Source organism: Gossypium hirsutum, chromosome A08 (assembly GCF_007990345.1).
Source record: "Gossypium hirsutum isolate 1008001.06 chromosome A08, Gossypium_hirsutum_v2.1, whole genome shotgun sequence".
NCBI lineage: Eukaryota > Viridiplantae > Streptophyta > Magnoliopsida > Malvales > Malvaceae > Gossypium > Gossypium hirsutum.
This window is the reverse complement of record NC_053431.1, coordinates 84895583-84915556: the sequence shown is the minus strand read 5'-3', so window position 1 is coordinate 84915556 and position 19974 is coordinate 84895583.

Sequence of the window (19974 nt, the reverse complement as noted above, 5' to 3'; positions counted from 1 at the left end):
TGTCAAATCTGGGTCTTGGGTATTACCACATGAATATAAACAAAAACTTAATCTACTTATACAATTTACAATTAATTACAACTTAACTATACACAGACTCAAACTAATTTACATAAGCACACATAATAGGTAAATACAACTACAGTACATGGTAATTTAATTTAATTACAAGAAATCTGAATTGAAATCCTCATCTGTTACAATTATCCTAAAATTTTAATTTTTAACTAACATTTCTAACTTTGAACATGCCACCGAACTTGCTCTGAATGCATAATAACTCGATACGCCATTTCATTTGGCGTAACTCTGGCATCGTCCCTCCTGGCGCGGACTCACATTGACTCACCTGAAACACAATACATATAAGATAAACTCATAAGAACTTAGTGAGGGAAATATCATTTACTTGAGTAATACTTGCACATTGTAACTAGCAAGTCATATTACTCTTAACCTTTAACTTTGTCTCTGTGAGTACTTCTTCTAATTCTATTCAATTCATTATTTTCAATTGAGTCACCATCTTATATAATACTTTACCATGTGAACTATAGAGACATTATACCTTGTTGGTCTTGCTGATTACACTTAAGAACCATACTAATTACGACAATCAACATACTACAAAATCCATCACAATGAAATATTTCTTTAGGGTACGCCACAAAAGCCATTTCTTCATAGTGTGCCACAGAGGCGTTTCTTTTAGTTTATCGCCACAAAAAGGCTATCCTTTCATAATTCATCACAAAGGTTATTCTTTCATAATTTTCCAAAAATGCTATTCTTTCATAATTAACCGCAAAGGCTATTCTTTACTGTCATGTTTACGATATGGATTTACTTAAACTCATAGTAAATAAGGTTTGCCCATCATCGTCCTAGGACACGCAGAGTACCCCATTGGGTAATTACCATCCTTTAATTACTTTTAGAAGGTGCCATAGCCATGGGATTTTCCTTCAGAGGTTCATATCATTGTTCGTGTTTAGTCCTGATTGACCCTTTTAGACTTTACCGCAGTGAATAGATACAAACTCACTTGATAGACTCTTCATGCATTGTCGTCATTTAAGACTTAACACTTTAATTCACTAACATACACCTAAACTAACACTCAACTCATAGCACACAATTTAGGCATAAACATACAACCATACTTTGACATCAGTACTCATACACCATCCATTTCATATTCATGTATACAAAACTCAGCATAACAATTACCCATGCACCAAACATCATGCATTCAAACTCATCTAATCATTTTGTCAAATGAACAAACAATCTTCATCACCAATCATCTATATACCTCAATCAGATTACCAGATCATAACTCAGAACACACTTACCTAGAAGAATTATAGACGTTCGTCTTAAGGATTCACTTGGAAAGTTTATATCTTTCTGCATTCAGACTATACTTGCATACTCATCAATCCACTTTTAAGTCATGAAAGTTCTTCATATACCATCCTTATAATTTTTCCTAAGTTTTACTCGTCCACTAAACACTCTAGGTCTATAATTATTCAGTAAATCTTACGCATGTGATTCACAAATAGGAGCCAGAGTGGAGACTCATTTGACACCCATTTACAACAGCTTCAGTGCTAGATCCAAGCATCTGACTTGAAATCAGCAACCATGTAACACCCATAACTCTTATTTGTCACTGAGCATTACTGGACTTTTCAGATCAAATACGAACATTTCATAACATTTAAGATACATATCAGGAACCAATCATAAAACACTCATATTGTCCCTTGTATGAGCCCTCGAGGCCCAAAATATACGTTAGAAATAAATAGGGACTAAACCAGAGACTTAGGAACTTTTTCACAAAATTTCAGAAATTTTTCACAAAATTTCAAAAATTTTCTTAGGGAGGGGAAACACGCTCGTGTGGCTAGGCCGTGTGGCTCACACGACCAAGAGACACGCACGTGTCTTAAACTATGTGGACATTCGATATGAGGTACATGGTTGTGTCCCAACCCGTGTTTATGCCTGTGTAACTCTCTGACTTGGGTCACACGGCCAAGCCATACGCCCGTGTACTAAGCCATATGTAAAGTACAAGGGTCACACGACCAATCCATACACCGGTATACTAGGCCGTGTACAAAAACCTGGGCATTCTATTTCTAAATTTTAAGATGCAAGGCACACACGGCCAGAACACACGCCCATGTGTTAGGCCGTGTCACACATGGCTGAGACACACGCCCGTGTCTCTACCTGTGTGGACGAAAATAGGACATTTTATGGCCACTTTTCTCATTGATATCAACTTAGACACAACCATTTTTACGTTCACAAACCACAACAAAACCTTTAATTCAAGCCAAAGTCAAGTTTTTATACCTATTATATCATCACATATACTCAAATATCCTAACTTACCAAATTAACCACATATATCTATATTCATATTTTACTAATTTACTAGTTCAAATTATGCTTCAATATACATATTAATTAATCATCATCTAAACAATTCAAACATATCTCATGCATAATTAATCTATACCCATATAAGTTGATTAGAAATATAATCAAAGTATAGCTCTTAATATTTACACAAACCAATTTTACTTAAACCATTATAGCCCTATACATGGCATATAAACCTTAGTACATGTTGCAAAAGCTACAAGAGTGAGTTGGATAGTGTAGCTTGATGTGTTGATCTGATCCCCCGACCTCACATTAATCTACAAAGGACATTAAACAACACAAGTAAGCTTAATGAAGCTTAGTAAGTTCGATATGTTAAACATAGATTTTACTGAAATTAATATAATAAATTTAATATTAAATTATTCATACATTCTCCCTGTCAATCACAATATAAATCGATGAACACACTTCCTTCAAATCAACATCAATAACAAACGATAAATCTTTCAAATCCAATCACATAAGTCTTTTATCAAGTCTTACCGAATTGGAGAACAACTTACGGATATGAGTACATCGTATTCAAAAGCCCGAAGGCTACACAGAAGCACATAAGTGCTAAACTAAAACCCATAAGGGTTGAACAGAAGCTCATAGGAGCTGAACGAAAACCCATAAGGGTTAAACAAAAACTCATATGAGTTAACAGAAGCTTATGAAAGCTAAACGAAAAGTAAACACGAAAGTTTGCAACAGATGCTAAACCTCAGTTTACTTGGGTAATTTGTCGTCAATTCATCTTTTGTATTTACAGTCAATTCATCCTTTGCATTTACCATCAATTCATCATTTGCCACAGATTGATTGTACTCAATCCCGCGTTCCATTCGTTTTGAACATTCAATTCAATTTCATAATTTAACCATAATTTTATTTCCAACAATATATATATATATATAAAATACATAATAACATTCATCAAGTTAATAAATAAACATTAAAGTTTAACCATACGAACTTACTTGGGTTAAATTGTAAGATTTGTAATAGTTTAGGGACTATTCTGCTAATTTCCCTTTTTCATGATTGTCTACGGGCTCTTGATCTAAAATATAAAATTACTCATTCATTAGCATATATTTTAGTTTCAATTCACTTCACAATTCATACCCCTCAATTTTTAAAATTACACATTTTCACTAACTTTTACAACTTTTACAATTTAGTCCCTCACTAAATTAGTCTATCAAATGAGCTAATTTTTCTCAATTGACAATTTATCTAAATTTCTAAGCTATCATACAGCACTTGAAAAACAAAATTTAATACTAAACCTTAATATTTAGCCCTTTTTACAATTTAGTCCTAAAATCAATATCTATCAAAATCACTTGATAAAGTCATCATAATTAAAGCTCTAAATCCATGTTAATTTATCAAAAACATCCAGTATTCATCAATGGTAACTTTCAAAATTTCCAAATAAAATTAAAAACTAATGAAATAGGTAGTTGTACTTAATTGTAAAAATCTCAAAAACATAAAAATTTCAAGAAAAAGACAAGAATTGAACTCACTTGTAGCAAAATATGAAAATCAACTTCTTAAGGGTTCTTCAATGGTGTTTTTAGGTTGAATATTGATGAAGAATTGCCTAGAAACTATTAATTTTCCATTTTTAGCTATCTTAAATTTTATTTCATTTCCAACTTTACCCATTAATCACCTAATTCCATTGTTTTTTTCTACTTATACCGCCTCAGCTGTCTCATGTATGTCTAATTGCCTTTTTAGTCCTCCCTTATTTACTATTTAGGATATTTAATCATTATTTCTTTAACTAGGAAATTTTGCACCTTTTTCAATTTAGTCCTTTTTAATTAATTAACTATCAAAATGTTAAAATTTTATACTAAAACTTTAATACTACCTTAATGACATTCCATAAATATTTATAAAAATATTTACGGCTCAGCTTATAGAATCGAGGTCTCGATACCTTGTTTTCTAAACCATTTAACCTAATAAATCCTTATAACACAAATTACTAATTCAAAAATGTTCCTAAAACCACATTTGGCTCGTAAATACTAAATAATAAAATTTACGAGCTTACTCATCGGAATTGGTGGCCTCGAATCACCGCTTCCATTACCACTGAAAATCAGGCTGTTACAAACCATCACTGCTCAAATAACATAGAAGCATCATTAAAACCCATCCATATGCATTTTACCATATTCTCAAACATTGAAAACCCTAATACAAAGCCCATTTTTCTTTTAATCTTACCATTCACCAAAGTTATTAGTCTTACTCTTCAGGATTCCACATGCATAACTAAAGTACTCACCTAGGATATGATGAAACCTACTACTTCAGATCTGATCTTTAGTTCCAACTCAAAGATAGCAAATTGTATTCAACTTCGAGAGGAAGCCTACAGCAACATCCTAATGGGAGGAAAAAGAAACACTCCTTTTCTCAAGCCCATTTAACTAATATATATTTACAGATAAGATCCATTTCCCGTAGTGAAACTTGACACGTGTCACGCTTTTTCAAAAATATCTTCGTTAGTGGTCTACACCTATAAATGCGATTATAAATAAGAATCCAATATAGAAAATATTTGGTTACCCTAACTAGAGGGTCCCTAACTACTACACTTACAATGCAACTAGCACAGTAACTCTAATAACAAGGCGCACTATGTCTTAGGCGAGTACTCCTTCCATAGTCATCTCTTCTCTTAGCTATTATCTGATTCCAACCAACATAATGATATTTCCTTAAACACCCTCAACTTAAACATTATTAGTAATACACCCATTCAGTCTGCCAAAGGAAACTTTTGGGCAGATACTGCCCCGCCAAACATATTAATTTGAGTTTTCTTGCCAAAACCTTGCACACGCTAGAACCAGAGTGTTACAATTTTCGTCTAAGTACACTTTTAAATTTTTGAATAGATTGATTAATAAAATTATTCATGAATTACATTAATACTTTGTAGATTGTCTTCAAATGGTTTTTGCATGCAAAGCAAAATGGAAGCAAATGTTGCTCATCAACTGTCTAATGTTTAGCTAATACTAAGCAATATTATGTGGTCGAATCGTAATGTGAAAAGATAACTTGTATTAGTAAACAAACCTAAAAATATCCTTAGTTTAATCGAGAATAAGAAAACCAATTGAAAGACTAATATGTTGTCTATCAAGTCCAATTAGGAAGATGCTTTGTCTTGGGCATCAAAGCAGAATGTTCAAAATCTCCCCCAAAAGTAAACAGTTCGTAATGTCTGTTTACAACCTGTTGAAAATTTTATTTAAAATGTCTATGTCTAAGTCTAATTCTAGTACTAAACCCTTGGAACAACCCACATTGCCTTCACTTCAGAGTTTAAAATCTCAACACACATACTTTAAAAGTGCCTTGTGATGAATCACTAATTTGCCATCCTCCTCGCTAACCTGGGAACTATTTATCTGCAAGGTAAAGTAAAGGGGTGAGCTTAGGAAAGCTCGGTGAGTACACATGCATACAACACAAATATATACACACCAGACACGTTAGTATTTGAACATACTTGAACAATTCAAATACAATACAATTTTCATTCACAACACAGTGATATATTAGCAATTCGCGAATATGAAACATAGTCAAATTATATACTTATTAGATAAACGGATCTCCAAAACACACCACATGACTGATAAAGTTGTATGCTATCTCCATGTAAATGTATCACATATGCTCACACTATCCAAACACACCATGCTATTTACGGTGAATGGAGTTATGCTCGACATTCCCTTATCTCTCCAACGCTATTTCCGGGCCATAATGCCCAACACATAATAACAGGGTGAGCACTCATAATCCAATGGCATGCCAATGGTATACAACAATTTCAAATTGTAACCTCCCCAACACGGTCTAGATGATAGACCTTAGCCAGAGAGATTACATTCGCCACTGTAGTGACTCGATCTTTTTACAAATTAATTTTCAATACTAAACTAGTTTTATACAAGTGATTACCTCGATTTTATGAATTTAAAAATAACATTAATTTTGGCAGTAGAAAAAATATCAATTATCTTCTGTATAATAAATTAACCCATTTAAAACACTTAATAATTAGACAACACTCTAAAATCATTGTCAGTAATAAATATTAAGTATAAACTATTATATCTATATAAATTCCCTATTCATAATAATTAATGAAATACATCCTAAATGATGTAATTAAAATATGATCCCAACCACAATTTATAATAAGATTAATAAAATAAGGCATAATTGTAAAAAAAAACCTCAACATTTGGGGGCTTTTGGTTTTGTGACCTTGACCTTTTTATTTTTTGATTGACACCCTCAACATTACAATTTTTTAAGAAGCCCAATTTTAACAGTCAACGGGAGTTGACCGTTAATCAAATTATAGGTCAACATAATAGCCCATGTGGCATGCCACATAAGTGCACGACGTCATATATGATGTCATCTATTTAACCAAATTTTTTCTCTTGTTTTCTCTCTTGCCAAACACCATTTTTTTTTCTTCAAAACAAATGGTTGCTGCCATTTTTTTCTCTCATTTTCTCTCTTGCCAAACACCACTTTTCTTCTTCAAAACATATGGTTGGCTCATTTCTTCTACAAGAATCTGACACACGCACGCACGTATCAAACCTTTAATCACTCTCTCTCTTTTTTCTTACTTTTGTTTTTTAATCTTTAATTCTTTAATATAATTTTTATTATTTTTGGTGTGACAATCTAATTTTATTTATAAATAATCTTAATTGTAGCTTCTATGCTTTACATAAATTTCCATCCTTTGTAACACCCCAAACCTGGCCTAGACGTTATGGTTTAATCTGGTGATGTCACATGGAATGGAAGTCTAAAACGAGTTTGTCGAGTTAAAATTGTTCTAGTTAAATTAGCCTTTATCTTAGTTCGAGGTAAAACACATGTTATTCGTTATGTCTAAAGTCATATCTTTTTAGCGGAAGCTTTGGAAACACTTATTTAAAAAGTACCATTTGATCTTAGTGAAAATTGAGTTCAATTATGCTTAATAGTAATAAATCGTAAAACAATTAAGAAACCGAAAGCTTATAGCCAGATAGTCCAAAGTCCATAAGTTAAATCAAAACCCCAACTAAGAAATAAAATCTGAAAATTTGCAAAAAATAGTCTAAAATTTACGTGTCGTCACCATTGAGTCCTTTGCTGTGCTGATCCGTCAAGTCTAGGGATTACCTGTATAGATTAAACAGAAAGGGTGAGTTTTCGTAAACTCAGTGTGTAGTCCCCATAGAACATGCATACAGATACACATCAGAATACAGTCAGATATAGGCTGGGCCTGAGTCCATTACAGATTCAGTTTGGCCTTAGCCCAATTAGATACAGTATGCAATAACAGAAAATCAGAATCCTACCCACCAGCCTCTACACACCATCTCCATCCACCCCTACACACCATGTGGGGATTAAATCAACCCACCCATGCCTACACACCATGCTATACCGGAATGCGGCGCATAATCAGAAATTTGCAGTAGAGCTGCCATATAACAGGCTTGATAGCTTTTCAGATACTTCTTCCAAATAACAATAACCCATCCCGATACAATGCAACATACAAAAGATGTCATGCTATTATGCAGTTATAGTCCATACATTCAGATTAGCATACATGCGCAGTTTAGATTTCATACAGACAATTCACACAATTAGGGGTCTAAGTAATGCTTACCAACCCTATAATAGATTCACAGTCAACTTTGGCAACCCGTGTAACCTTAAGCAACTTTTCAGAATCATGGGCTCACACGCCCATGTGGCTTGCTCGTGTGGGCCCACTCGCCCGTGTGGATACATGGCCTGACCCAAAATCCCACACACCTGTGTGGTTTTACCCATGTGGGCCTACATGCCCGTGTGGCCTACGCAGCCCAAATTGGTATAGCCTGTGTGTCGCATACGGCCTACCTGGCCATCACACGGTGGTGTCATGTGCGCATGACCTGGCTCATCGATTACACGCCCTTGTTCCATCATACGACCTACCATACAGGAGACTACACGTCCGTGTGGCATCGATAGAATACTTTTTTGACTTTTCACCGAATCTCATTTTCTGTGTTTCGGGTACACACCTGGTCTCGTTTTGACACAAACGCATTCTTGAGATCACTAGCACCTTAGAACGAATAACAGCCTCGAAAACTTAATTCACCAACGGAACCCTAGTCGATCCTTCACCTTTGCCAAATGAAACAGTCAACATTGCGCAAAAGAACGAGGTGGATTCAGAAGAGGAGTGAAAAAAAAGTGGAAAAAGGGAGGCAGAAATTCGGCAGTGGGAAGAAGGCAAGAACGCCAATTTTTTTTTGAACCAGGAAAAAAATTAAAAAAAGAATAAAATTAAAATATCCCAATCCCCCAAATTTTCTCCCACTTACCCACTAACACACACATTCTTAGAATTCTTGTTTGATCGAAACTCTCTCAGTTTAACAAGAAAAAACATACTCCCACGCTCGCGCAGGGATTCGAACTCCAGATCCCTAACACACTAACACACGTCTTAATAACAGACCAGCAGGCCCATTCTGATATGTTTTTACAACCAACCAAACAAAAGCCTATTGATCAATGTCAAGGCTTTATTTTAGAAAAAAATACCAAAATTTTCTCAAGACAAGGCTTGAACTTAGGACCTCACACACACACCCAGAACACTTAACCACTAAAGCAGATACACAATTGTGTCAATTAATTACAGAAACATAAATATAAAATTTGGGGCGTTACAACTCTACCCCCCAAAAGAAAATTTCATTATTGAAATTTACTTGATTAGAATAGATGAGGATACTTTTGATGCATTGCATCCTCAGGCTCCCATGTAGCGTCCTTAGTGCTATGATTCCGCCACAGCACCTTTACTAAAGGAATGAATTTTCTTCTTATAACCTTAATGTCGAGATCTAGAATCTAAACCGGCTCCTCCTCGAAGGTCATATCTGGCCGAACCTTAATTTCCTCAACAGAAATAATATGCGTGAGATCAGAGCGGTAGTACCTCAACATCAAGACGTGAAACAAGTCATGGATGTGATCTAACTCTGGAGGTAGCTCTAACTGATAAACGACTGGTTCCACTAGCTTCAGAATCTGGTACGGCCTAATAAACCTAGGGCTCAACTTGCCCTTACGTCTGAACCTCGGAACCTTCTTCTATGGTGAGACCTTTAGAAACACGAAGTCCTTTATAGAATAATTAATCCCACATCTCTTCAGATCAGCATAAAACTTCTGTTTGTCAGAAGCTGCCTTCAGACGATCCCTAATCAGTCGAACCTTCTCCTCAGTCTTGGAGACCAACTTAGGACCCAAAACACGTTGCTCGCCCAACTCAGTCCAACATAAAGTAGTGCGACACTTTGGACCATACAGTGCCTCGTAAGGTGCCATCTGGATGCTAGACTGGAAGCTGTTATTATAGGTGAACTCGGCTAATAGTCTACCATCATTAAATAAACTAAGGCAAGCAAACAATGCCCTCAAATCATTCATAGCTCTACCGCTCAGTGCGTCAGCCACCATTTGGCCTTGCCAAGATGGTACTCAATGTTGCAGTCGTAATCCTTAAGCAGCTCGATCCATCTACACTGCCTAAGATTCAGCTCCTTCTGGGTGAGGAGATAGTTGAGGCTCTTATGATCAGTGTAGATAATACCACTTCTCACTGTACAGATAGTGCCTTCAGATTTTCAAAGCGAAAACTACAGCACCCAATTCCAAATCATGCGTTGGATAATTTTCCTCATGAGTCTTAAGTTGACGAGACACATATACTACCACCTTACCCTCCTGCATCAACATACATCCCAAACCGAAGTGTGACGTATCACTATAAACGGTGAACTCCTTTCCAAACTCCGGCTGTATCAGAACAGGGGCCTCAGTCAGTACAGTCTTGAGCTTCTCAAAACTCTCCTGCTGCGCATCAGTCCACACAAAAGGAACTCCCTTACGTAGAAGCTTAGTTAACGGAGCTACGATTAAGGAGAACCCTTCTACAAAGCGCCGATAGTAACCTGCCAACCCCAAAAAGCTACGAATCTCAGACACATTCTTCTGCCATTTCCAATCCAACACCGCCTCAATTTTATGAGAATCGACCCGAATCCCATCGGCGGAAACTATATGACCCAAAAAGGTTACTTCTCGAAGCCAAAACTTACACTTGCTGAACTTCACATACAGCTATTTCTCACGAAGAATCTGTAATACCACTCTCAGATGCTTATCGTGCTTGTCTTCAGACTTAGAATACACTAAGATATCATCGATAAACACCACCACAAACTAATCCAGGTAAGGCTGGAACACTTGGTTCATCAAGTCCATAAATGCCGCTGATGTATTAATCAATCCAAAGGGCATCACTAGGAACTCTAGTGACCATAACGAGTCTTAAATGCCGTCTTATACACATCAGCCTCCATATGTAACACCCCTAACCCGTATTCGACACTAGATTAGGGTTAAGAGGCATTACCGGACATATCGAAACATTCTGCGATCATTTTGCAATCATAAAATCATGCATAATCATATCGTAGTCAAACATCATCATAAAGTCCCTTCCTTAGGTCAATGAGACATTAAACAAGCATTAGAAAGAGTTCGAGACTAAATTGAACACGTACAATATATCATTATTATCACACAACTTTTCTAAATTTTATAACATGTTCTCATATCGAATTATCATCATTCAATATATTACTTATTTAATTAGCTAACTTTAACTTTTACAAGCTTATTCAATTCAATTCTCATATATCATTCAATTCACACTTTCATATGGCCAAAAGAGCACATTTTGGGAAATAACACATTTAATCATATATCTTTCTCATAAAAATCTCATATCATCATTTATACTCAAGCTCACCTTTCATTCAAATAGCATTTGACAATTTCATGTATGCAACTTTATAAATCACATCTTATTCATTTGTTCATATTTCGTTTGCACATATTCACATTTCATTTCCATATACATCACATAAAATTCTTTGCATATATACTTACCTTTCATTTTCAAACATTGTATACATTTCAACGTACCTGAATCGGTATGTTATTCACTTAATCATTTATTTCTCAGAATGCTCGTTGAACCATTCGGAATCAATAAGGATACTCGGGTAGCTCGAAAAGCTCGTATAATGCCAACGTCCCAGACGTGGTCTGACATGTAATCAAATATCCTATCCCAGATAGGGTCTTACATGAAATCATATACGATGCCGATGTCCCAGACATGGTCTTACACGTAAATCTCAAATCGATGCCAACGTCCCATATGTGGTCTTACATGATATCACATATCAAAATCCTATGTCATGAAATATGTATCCTAACTATTCCTATGGTTCGTACAGGGCTTTCGGATGTCATTACATTGTCAATGCTTTCTCGTATTCATATAATTTGATTCTCGAACAACTCAATATCATAATAACATGTATAACTTATTCAATATATATATTTACATTACCATTCAGAATTATATTCAATCACACAAAATAATATGCATTTATAACATTATTTCATAATTTCTATTAAAATACGAACTTACCTCGTTCGCAGTAACTACAAATTAAGTCGATTAATTCGATACTTTGACTTTCCCTCGATTTAGATCTGAATTCCGCTTTTGCCAATCTAATTAATATAAAAATTAATTTACTTATTCAACATTTCATTCAATTTCATCCAAGAACACATAAATAGGCAATTTACACTTTGGCCCCTAAAATTTTACATTTTTTCAATTTAATCCCTATTTCAAAATAACATAAATTACTCAAAATTTCCATAAACCCATGTTAGGCCGAATTCACCTTAAGCCCCTAGTAGCCCATTTATTCAATTTATTTCACATTTAGGTCCCTCAATTCATAAATTTCACAATTTAGTCCTTAAATAACAATTTTTATGAAAAATCACTTAATTAAACATAATAATTTATTAACAAAAATTTATTTTTCATCATCAAACCACAAAATCATCAAATTATCAACAATGGAAAATCACAAATTTCTCATCAGTTCCGAAAATTAAAGCACGGGCAAGCTAGTACACGAAGCAACGATCTCAAAAACATAAAAATTATCAAAAACCAAACAAAATCCATACCTCAAATTAGCTTGAAGAGTGCTGAAACTTAAACAAGAAAATAGCTTCTTTTTATCTCTTACATTCGGCCAACAAATAAGAATATATGCATGTGATTTATGTTTTCTTTTATTTAATAACATATTAACAAATAATTTTACCAATTTAACCTTTATAAATTAATTAGAAAACCATATAATGGTTGTCCATTACCGTCCATCCCATTATCCAATGGCCAAATTTCATTTTAAGGACTTCATAATTAATTAATCAAAGCAAATCGGTACTTTAACATATAGCACACTACTTTTACATTTTACGCAATTAAGTCCGTTTTTCACAAATCGGCAATCAAACGATGAAATTTTCATGCGAAAATTTCACATATCAATTCACATACTTTAAGCACGGAAAATAATATTAAAATATTTTTCTGACTCAGATTTGTGGTCCCAAAACCACTGTTTCGACTAGGGTCTAAACCGGGCTGTTACAACTCTCTCCTCTTTGGGATTTTCGTCCCCAAAAATCTTACCAGAAAGTAGGTTAAGGATTTGCTTCCACATAGTACATTTCAAATTCACACATAGCTTTGGATTTCAATCTCTTTAATCTCACAACTGAAATTTCGATCTGTCTTTCATTATACGTCGTATCAGGCTGAAACGACTTCTAACTGTATTGAGTTACTTTCATCTTTTGCTCAAATTTTCTAATGCATTAATCCCGTGAATCATTTTCTCACAAAGCTCGGTCCCGAAACAACAGAGTTCGATAACTGCCACATACGATACTTCATACAATGTCACTTTTATACTCACCTAATAATTTATCAAATAACAACTATCTTTCTTAGTTGCTTTCAAACTCTAAAACACAGTGACGAATAAATATTTTGAGAATTTTGAATTGCGTTTCTTGATTTCAATTCAACCTCATACTCACATCTTACTAAAATTTCTTTCAGAATCACAACATAAATTTCAGATTTTTATCCGAAACAATGAAAACTGATACTCAGTGCAAACTGGCAATCTTTGAAAAGAATAACTCAGCTGGTTTAATAAGAGAGAAATCCATACATCCAGAGAGACTTCTTTTCAATAATTTAGATAACATCTATCTTTTTCGATAATAAGAATAGTCCTGGTACAAAATCTATCAACACTCTATTTCAAAAGTCAACAAAGTCAGAAATATCATATTTCACACTCATTCATCAATACCATATCTCGGATTGTTGTGCACCTTGTTAATCTCATATGAACAGACAAACTACCATTGAAAATTACCTGTAATAGTTGTTGTACAATCTCAAAATTTCTCAGTATGCACACTCTATTTCGAAGCAACAACCAATCATCGATTCCACATCTAAAATTTTGAATCATAATTCAATTTATGCTAAACCCCCTTTTAACTTATAATTCGTTGACACATTTCTGAACTTCACGACTTTACTAAATAAACATTTATTTAGCTTCTAACTCAACTAACAACTGTTTATCATCTGATAAGATCAATCATGTATTCATCGCTTGTAAAGTACACAAAAGTTTCTTATTTAGATCATTCGAAACTATAATCATTTCACTCGAATAATAATATTTACTTACAGAATCAAAAGTTGTTTGACGATTAGAGCTAGCTTTGCTGTGCGAAATTCAGATCTTGCTCTACAATGTCAAACATTTTAAACTCTTGTAATCGTCAAATATGTCACATAACTCTTTTCATGCAGCTTTAACTGTATGGAATCATAAGATATCTCTGTACACCCTATTATTAGAACACACTTCAAACCGTTCATTGATGCAAGTACTGTTGTTTCAATTGACAATATCTCCATACAGAAAGAAAAACTTCATCAGTCGAACTAACTTTAATTTACCACAACATTTCTCAGATTGAATTGTTCCGATAGATATAATTATGTATCAAGTCTTCAAGAATACGAATTCTTCCTCCAGACTATCCCTCAATTCACACTTGAGCGTTCAAAGTTTATTTCCAATCCGGTGGATAGATTCAAACATATATAACCCAATTAACTCTTCAATCAAATAATTTCAAATCAAATTAAACTACTGAATTGGTCTTTTCGAAGAAATCTTTTCTTCTTGTTAAAAAGGATAACCTATAAATATCATAATATAGATGCCACAATCATCAAATAGAAATCATAATTTCATAATAAACCGACATCTTACCCGTAACAATAGATAATATCCCAGGTGTTAATAAAACATTTAAACCCAGAAAAAAATCAAATATGATTTGAACAACAACCAATGAAGAATCACAACTTTTATAACTCTTATAATGGTACTACAGTACTTCCCAATTTCAGAACAAAAATTATGATTATAACAGATATAGCCATTTCCGTGAAGTAGATATCTCTTATAGATAATCACATAGAATCATAAGAAAACCAAAATAGTAAAATTTTCAACATCTGAGGCTACATAGAATTTCAGAAAATTACAACCATATAGAATGATATCAACTCCGATAATATCCCAGAAAATGTCCAGAAAGAATAATATAACTCATAAATACTGGAATTCACAGTAACAGAAGCATTGTAATCTTCATATATTTTTAACAGAACAATAGCTAGTAGAAACAGAGTATTAGCATCATACAAATTTTACCGTCGACTTTCATATCCACACAATGGAATAAATTTCAAAGAAAGACATAGCAATGTCGAACATTATTCAAACAGACCAACGATACTTTCGTCTATTAGATGTTTAACTAATGTTCTTATACGATAAGAATTCCTTATGAAACTAAACAATTGCATATACTTTTGAGGATAAATGTACACATAGAATGTCCAGAAGAAATAATTGTAACTGCCCAACTATAACCACTGTATTTAGCCATCAATACAACTCAATCATTATTCAACTATTTAATTTTGTCATCAGAAATTTCCACATTATCCCTTCACTAGTAGAAGTTAATTCAAAAAAGCTTCTAGCTAATATTTTCTTTAGAAAACAAACCTGAATAGATCATTTAATCAGAGTTAACTTCTTCTGTAACAGTGTCTTTGCATAATCTGAATAGTCTCCAGAACTATCCAATATCTCTTTTAATACTGTCTTCATTTGCTGATTCATTCATTTTTCTGGCCACATTATTAATCTTCCGAACACGAACTTCTGTAACTCCACACTCTTGAACTTATTTAACCAAATCTTGCAGATTTCATTTTAGCATTTCACTGATAAGGGGGTGAGGGTAGTAAAGCCTCAAATTTAACTTACACACAAATGCACATAACACATACTATCACAAATAGCCAGTTCATTACTAATTTCACATTTTCAAATAATTTAATAAACTTTTTCTTTTAATCACTTTTGTTCTTAACATATTGTTCATATGCCAACTCAAATTACTAATTCACAATCAAAGCATTTCATATAACAATCATAACTCAAATATCATATCTCATATGCTCATATAATTATAACGTTTATCAATAACAAAATTTCATACTCTTTGATCCATACCTTTATGAGTTTCAACTCATAATCAACACATTTCTATTCAAACATTTGAGTACACATTTCGTACTATTAGAATTAGCTCGGTTGGAAAACTTATCTGTCTCATCAAAACAATTTTCATCAAAGTCGGGAGATATCGCACTATCGCAGGTTAAATGTGGCAGGTATAGCTAGACTCACATATGCTATGGTAGCCCTAGAACCGACTAAACCATAGCTCTGATACCAAAAAAATGTAACACCCTTAACTCGTATCTGACACTGAATTAGGGTTAAGAGGCATTACCGGACATATCGAAACATTCCGCGATTATTTTGCAATCATAAATCATACATCATCATAACATAGTCAAACATCATCATAAAGTCCCTTTCTTATGTCAACGAGACCTTAAACAAGCATTAGAAAGAGTTCGGGATTAAATTGAACATGTACAATTTTTTTTAAAGTGCCATTACATGCCATTCAAATTCCAAACATATATCAAAGTCATATTACACCTACTTCATCAAATCTATGTTCGAATCAAAAGACTTTCACCTTTATGCTATTCGAATGATCAACTATTAGCCAAGCATATATCATTAAATAACATATACCGAGCATATGTCAAAGCATTTATTTCGTTAGCTGAATAGTAATATATTAATTCATAATTTTTGTACTTATGCATATTATAACCAAACGGACTACATATACCTAGCCATTTATTTCATAAACTATTTGGCTAGTACATTAACTTATAAAATTTATACCCATTACAATAAAATAAAATTTGGTCATTCAAACATATACCTATTCGGTCATGTCACATGGTTAAATTTTCAATAATATATAAGATAATAACTAGAATCATTTCAAGGGTAAATATACCTCTTCTCACATTACGAATTTATGCGCATATGACATAACAATCTGAACCATTTCTCGAACATCCATACTAAAGCATATCATGTTTATTTCGCATACTATAATCATGTATAAATATCACCCTTACAACATCAATTGAGACATATAAAAACCAAACCTAAATACCAACCATTTAAACATAATATATATACAAACTTGCCATTACAAGCCTAATCTAAAAAGCCAACTCATAAGTGATTATCTCATAAGTATATAAGTATATACGTATTTTTACGAAGTTTAGTCGAATATAATCATGCATTGTATAACCTAATTCTTATCTCACAAAGTGATCAAAGTAATTACGCACACATATGACATAAACATTACTTAATCAAAATATGGTATACCATAACTTAATCATGCATCCATCATTTACTTTATTGTTTAAGCCAAATGAAACCATACTTACCGTTTCCTATTTTTGATTCGTATACCCAAGCATCACAAATTAATAAACCAAATATCAAACTTACTAAAGTGAGCTAATTTATAAGTCATTCGTGACTTACCGAATCAAAACATATAACCAAAATACCCTAATCAAATATACTTGGACTTAAGCTTCATGAACAAGCCATTTTCGCATGGCTAAATATGTACAATTTCAAAATACTAACACATTAAAACTAGCCTATACATGCCACATAACCAAATCTCAAAGCATTTATTTACCGGAACAAATATTGGATAGTGTGATAGGGTCTTTCATGACTTCCAACCCGAGGAAATCTCTGAAGCTTTATAAACATAGGAAAAACACATAGAATAAGCTTTTGAAAGCTTAGTAAGTTCGTATATTAGTAAACTTAGCAAAACAAATAATTTCATTATAATGCCATAAGCATGATTTGCTATCTCACACAACTTTTCTAAATTTTATAACGTGTTCTCATATCGAATTATCATCATTCAATATGTAACACCCCTCACCCGTATCCAACGCCAAGACAAGGTTTGAGGTGCTACCAGACTTAAACTCAACCAATTTTAGGAAATCGGGCCATAAAATTTTGATCAATTTAAGACTTTTCATTTCATATGCAATCTGTCCCTTCTTTGGGCTTACGAGGCCCAAAACATACAATTGAGGTGGTTCGGCACCAAACTGAGGGCTCAAGAAAAACTTAGAAAATTTCATGCTTCAAGGCTCCACACACCCGTATGGGGATAGGGCATATACTCGTGTGCTAGGGACATGCCCATGTCCTACACCCGTGTGGCCAATTTAATTTCCATAAATTCATAAACAAGTGCAAATTTCACACAGCCTGGACACACGCCCGTGTCCTTTCACACGACTACGGCACGCCCGTGGCGTAGCCCATGTGCAAAAACCTAGGTATTCTGTTTCTAAAGTTAGCATTACACGACCACGGTACACGCCCGTGTACTAGGCCGTGCCCTCCATACGACTGAGGCACACGGCCGTGTCGCTACCCGTGTGATAATTACCATGCATTCTGACTTGAGATTTCTAGGTGCAGGAGACACACAACCTTTTCACACGCCCATGGGGCTGACCGTGTGTCACACGTAGCCTAGACACACGCTCGTGTGGACAATATGAGGCTACCTACCAAGCCTCATTGCCACCCTAGTGTACCTATTTTCATGTCAATACCAACCAATACCAAAACAAGCATAACAGACATTCATTCAACCATGAAGATGCATCTTTTGTAGACTCAAAATGAAAGCCCTCATCCAAGGCTTAATGTAAAGAGTGAAATCTATTCTAGACCAATGCATTTGGCCAATTCTCAAAGACACAAAATAATAAGGTCTAGCCCTATACATGCCATAATAAAAAATAGAAATCCAACTATACCGAGTTTTACGGCTGATAGTGTGATTGATATCTTTGACTTTCGGTGATCCTTAAGCTAATTAGGCAGTACTGTAAAAAGATGAAAAGAAAGAGAGAGTAAGCATAAAAGCTTAGTACGTTGCATATAAATAATTATACAACAACAATTTCACCTCTAGTCATCATACTCATAGAACAAAGATAGGCATAAGCTTGACTTACTCATTACCGTCTGCTCAAGTCACATTTTCTATTTTGAGCTCATTACTCATGCATACCAAATAGGTACTTGTACCACTGACAACATTATTATACTTCCCTTACTAACTCACTTCCATAACTTTTAAAGTTGAACCTTTTGGAATACTACCAGATATTCTATAAACCTCAAACATGGGATAAGTTGCCGATGCCATGTCCCAGACATGGTCTTACACTGGCTATCGTCATTGAGGCCGATGCCATGTCCAAGACATGGTCTTACACTAGCTCTCGTATATATACGTGCTGACGCCATGTCCTAGACATGGTCTTATACTAGCACAACTCTTAGCTGATGCATGTCCCAGACATGTCTTACACTGGCTATATCATCGAGGCCGATGCATGTCCCAGACATGTCTTACACAGCACTCGTCTCAATACCGATGCCATGTCCCAGACATGGTCTTACACTGGCTCTTATAATGTGGCTGATGCATGTCCCAGACATGTCTTACACTGGCACACAAGTAACCCGAATGTTATCACATGAATATCCAGTTAGTTTCCTAAGGTTTCAACAGGATTTTTCTACTATCTCAATTATTAATATGTATTCTCAGTTCACAATCTAGCAATTCACATTATATCAATTCAATGACAATTCCAATACATGCATTAATAATGTAGTTGTGTTATTTACATACAATTTACCTCGGTTTTCAAAATGTACTCGACTAGTCGTCTAGGTTTAGATTTGGTAAATCTTGATCTATAATAGCAAAATGCACTAATTTAGTCACTAATTACAATTAAGCAATCATAAATTCACATCTTAGGTAAAATGACCATTTTGCCCCTAGACCTTGGCAAAATGACCTTTTTTCCCCTAT